Below are 5,502 nucleotides of genomic sequence, written 5' to 3'. Positions count from 1 at the left end.
GAATGAAGATGATGAGCTGATACCTACAAGAGTAACCACTGGGTGGAGGGTATGCATCGATTACAGAAGGCTGAACAAGGTAACCAAAAAAGACCATTTTCCATTACCCTTCATTGATCAAATGCTAGAGAGATTAGCTGGCCATAGCCACTATTGTTTCTTGGATGGGTATAGTGGCTATAATCAAATTGCAACAGCACAAGAGGATCAAGAGAAGACCACCTTCACATGTCCTTTTGGCACATTCGCCTACAGAAGGATGCCATTTGGATTATGCAATGCCCCAGCCACATTCCAAAGATGCATGATGAGCATTTTTTCAGATATGGTGGAGAAAACCATTGAGGTATTTGTCGATGACATTAGTGTTTTTGGGTCTAGTTTTGAAGAATGCCTCCACCATTTGAAGAATGTTCTCAAGAGATGTGAAGGTTGCAACCTAGTGCTCAATTGGGAAAAATGTCATTTCATGGTTCAACAAGGCATTGTATTGGGTCATGCTATTTCAAGCAAGGGCATTGAGGTGGATAAGGCTAAGATAGATATCATCTCCAAACTTCCTCCACCTCTGACAGTAAAGGGGGTGAGGAGCTTTCTTGGACATGCCGGATTCTATAGAAGGTTCATCAAGGATTTCTCCAAGATCTCTAGACCCCTCTATGCATTGCTAGGGAAGGAGGCCAAGTTTGAATGGACTGAATAATGCATGACTGCCTTCAACACACTAAAAAAGCTGCTTACATTTGCACCAATAATGCAGGCACTTGATTGGAGTCTACCCTTTGAGCTCATGTGTGATGCTAGTGACTTTGCCGTGGAAGCTGTCTTGGGTCAAAGAATCAATAAGGTACCTCATGCCATCTATTATGCTTCTAGAACATTGAATGATGCCCAGCTAAATTACTCTACTACTGAGAAAGAATTATTAGCTGTCATATTTGCTTTGGAGAAGTTTAGGTCGTACGTAATTGGTTCTAAGGTTATTGTATTCACTAATCATGTTGCTTTGAGATATTTGTTTGCTAAGAAAGATGCCAAACCTAGATTGATTAGATGGGTACTACTACTACAAGAGTTTGACGTTGAGATTAAAGACAAAAAAGGCAGTGAGAATGTGGTGGCATATCAATTATCCAGATTAATCCATGAGGAGGAAGGAGATGAGCTCCCATTGAATGAAAATTTTCCAGATAAGCAGTTGTTTTCAGTTGATATCCAACTCCCATGGTATGGAGATATAGTGAATTATATCACTGCCAGGTGGTTCCTCCAGGTATGTCTAGTCAAGAAAGGAAGAGGCTAATATCCATATCTAGACAATACCATTGGGATGACCTTTATTTGTTCAAATTCTGCCCTGATCAAATCATTAGAAGGTGTGTCCTAGAAGAAGAGCACTTGAGTATTTTGCAGCACTGTCATTAGTTTGCTCGTGGTGGACACTTTGGGGCCAAGAGAACAGCGCTAAAGGTATTACAATCTGGTTTTTATTGGCCTAATGTGTTTAAAGATGCTTTCTTGTTTTGCAGCTCTTGTGATAGATGCCAACGGACAAAAATCAAATGCCGCTGCAAAATATTCAAGTTGTAGAACTCTTCGATGTCTGGGGTATTGACTTCATGGGACCATTTCCTAACTCATTTGGTTATTTATATATTCTTGTGGGTGTGGATTATGTGTCTAAATGGGTCGAGGCTGTTCCCTCAAGGACTAATGATCACAAAGTGGTTGTGAAGTTTTTGCAAGAAAACATTTTTGCTATCGGTATGTCTCCATATCATTTGGTTTTTGGGAAAGCATGTCATCTACCAGTGGAATTGGAACACAAAGCGTACTGGGCCATCAAGAAGTTTAACTTTGATATGAAGCAAGCTGGTGACAAAAGGATGCTCCAATTAAATGAACTGGAAGAACTGAGGCGTGATGCATATGAGAATGCCAAGCTGTACAAGGATAGAACGAAAGCATACCATGACAAGCAACTGGTCAGGAAGGAGTTTCAAGTAGGACATAAGGTTTTGATCTATCATTCAAGGTTGAAACTTTTCCCTGGGAAGCATAAGTCAAGATGGTCTGGACCCTGCATTGTTACACAAGTATTCCCTCGTGGAGCTTTGGAGGTTCACAACCCCCAGACAAACCAGTCATTCAAGGTCAATGGACACAGAGTCAAGCCATATCTTGAAGTAAAGTTAGTACCAAGAGATGAAGATTTGGCACTCCAATCCGTCCAAAATGCAGCACCACCAGCTGGAGCGTCTTCTTCTGGGCAGCATTGAGCAAGGACCACCGTCTGGCTGAAGACGTTAAACTTAGCGCTCATGGGAGGCACCCCATAGTTTATCCTTTTATTTTGTTTTGTTTAAGTGTGTTTTAAGTTAATCTTTTTCTTTATCTTTAGTTTTGTTCCTTTTTACTTGTTTTTATGTTTTCTTATTTTGAAGGGACAAGTTTGGGGGTGTGCTATAAGCCATGCTTTCCAAGACTATGTCGTCCATCTCCCAAGTACACTATTTCCTTTATTTAGACACATTGGGGACAATGTGTCATTTAAGTTTGGGGGTATGGGCACACATGTTGTTCACACACTTTGTCCCAATTTCATGTCATTTGTTTTGTGTGTTTAATTGTTTATTTGAAAAAATAAATAAATAAATTCTATGTATGTTCATGTTTACCCTAAAATTTTAAGTGATCTAAAAAGAATTGTGGCTTGAATTCATCAGTAAGCTTAAAATTTTGAACACATGATCTGATGAGTGAATCTGTTAGTTTGGTTACTTGTTTAGGACAGTTGAAAAATCACATGTTTAATCTAATCTCACAAGCACATTAGCACATAATTTGTGAGGTATGACATGAGGTCGGATATGTGTGTTTCTATATCTTGGATGAAATGGGATGACTTATTAGATGGACACTTTGGCATATATTTAATTGAAAAATAAAATAAAATAAAATAAAATATGAAATAAATGATCATTGATAAGCTTTTCACTGAGTAACTGGACCTCTTACTTCAAAGCATTGAGTGTTCATGTCAAAAGGTGAAAAATTTGGATTTGATCAATGTCATGGTTAGTTTGGTTTTGTAGCCTCTTTGACTCAAGTTAGTAGGTCCTTAGGGGTGTCTCTACACCTAATGCCCTAAAACCATCTGGTTTGGGAGTCATTGGCTTAACACTCGCTACATGAGTCAATTAGAAAGCTTAAGGGAACCAAACATTGCACAACCTAACCAAAAAAAAACAAAAAAAAAAAAAAAAGAGAAGAAGAAAAAGAAATATGCCATGGTTGTTCATTCTAATAGGGATTTCAGTGAATTTTGAGATATGGAGACATTACACATTGGAAAGATTTGGAAGCCCCATAATTTTGTGCTAATTCACTTTACACAATTTTCAAACTTGTGATGATTTAGCATGTCCTTTGTAAGTAATTGCACTTTGAGATTCCAATCCGTTGTGAAGATGGAGTTCATCTTTTTAAGCTTGCTTATGAATGAAAATCATAATCTTGAAGTGATACTTAATTTTTGGAGATAACATGAGTTGTGCATGATGTTTGTGGGTAACATTTCTGGAAAACTCTCACGAGACTTCACTCGTCCTCTAAGGAATTCCTAGAGGTTTAAAAGGCTTGTTGCATATGCTAAATGCAATCGTACATCCCACAAAAGATGTATATATCTTTTTGTTCTGTGTTTTTCATTTTTGTTTTTTGTTTTGCATTGCTAAGGGAAAAGCAATATGTAAGTTTGAGTGTTAAGTGCTAAAATATTCATAATTTTAGCCCTTAACTTATATGTTTTAATCCTTTAGTTTTAGTTAATTAGGTCATTTTAGTTCTTTATTGTGTTTTCTTTGATTTTGTAGGTCATTGGAAGAAAAAGAAAAAATTTCAAAAGTTTTGGACTTGAAAAAGAGCTATTTTGGATTTTGGAAGGCTCTAGTAGAACGATCGATCGTAGGGGAGCTGCGATCAAGCGCACTACAGGCGAGGATGGCAACATGCAAGGCATCCACGATCGAGCCTCGGCACGAGGAGGATCGATTGCAGACCTGTGATCAATCGCACACGGGCTGCGATCGAGCGCACCTGTGCATGTTGGCCAAGACAGCCGCCAGCCCTGTTGTGGAAAGAGCACCTTTAAGGTTTTGTAGCTTAGTGCGAGCTAGGGCTCAAACCCTACGATTCTTAGGGGTTCTGGAGTATTCCTAAAGGCTTGTAAATAGACCCTTAAGCCTCTAGAATAGGTGTGCTTTGTAAGGAGAAGAATTGGAGCTCTTCAAGTTTAAGTTTCGGGTTTATTCTTTTCCTTTATTTTATTTTATTTTATGAAGATGTTTAACATCAACTTCATGTGTAACTAATTGATTTAGTAGGGCTAGATTGAAGCCTTAGTTATTTTTAGTTAATATTCAATATTGGCGCCTTTGTGATGATCTTGTTGTGATATCTTAATTGATTAATTCATGTTTTCATGAATTCCTCATATGTGTGTGCCTGATCAACATGTGCATGTGGTATGGACTAGTTAGTTAAATTAATTTGGATGACCGAGTCCTGGGTTTAACATAAGTAACAAAAGTAATCCACACCGGGTTCTTGGGTTAATCAACATGGGGTACCAGGAGTATACACCCATACCCTAGGCCTCATGTGTTTGTTGATTTCCATAAAATATATGCTTTCCTAAAGAACAACTTAGTATATACCATGCTAAATCCTCTAGGAAAGAAAAGAGTTAGAGTATACACCCATGCCTAACTTGTTGCTTATGAAAATCTATAGCTTAAGGAGTATACACCCATGCCCTTAGGTTAACAAACATTAGATATACATAACATGATCAAAACATCGGCATATTGATGTATTAGCTAAATATAATTAGTGGTGGATATCAAAGCCCTACCTTATTATCATTATCAACTCAAATCGAATCTTTTGTTTTATTTTGCTTTCGGAATTTATTTTAGACAAGATTCAGCAATCCTCGTGGGAATGACCCCATATTTGCACACTAAACTACTGTGTTGACCTCGTGCACTTGCGGGTGAAACATCCAATTATTTGTCTATTAATTTAGGTAGATAATTGAGACAACATTAATTAATCAAACAAAACTTCTCACCTTTTGATGTGAACAGCCATTACTTTATGAGGCAAGAGGTCCGGTTACTCAATGGAAAGCTCAAAAATGACCAATTTTTTTTTTTTTTTTTTTTAACCAAGATTATTTCTGCAATAAGTTACCCAACTGCATTCAAGTGGCTGACAACAAACATACCCCACAGACTACGTGCTAGTGTGCTTGTAAAAATCAAATTGAAACAGGTAATATCTCAAGCTATCAAAGAAAGTAACACAATTTAAATTCCCTAATCAAGTAATGATGTGTTCATCATGCTAAGCTCACCAATGAATTTCAAACCACAACAAGAAAATCAATTACATGCTTAGGAACAGCATGTGTACCTAGACCCCCAAACTTGAAATGCA

The sequence above is a fragment of the Corylus avellana genome, chromosome ca1 (assembly GCF_901000735.1).
Source record: "Corylus avellana chromosome ca1, CavTom2PMs-1.0".
Taxonomy (NCBI): Eukaryota; Viridiplantae; Streptophyta; class Magnoliopsida; order Fagales; family Betulaceae; genus Corylus; species Corylus avellana.
This window is presented reverse-complemented; position numbering follows the sequence as displayed.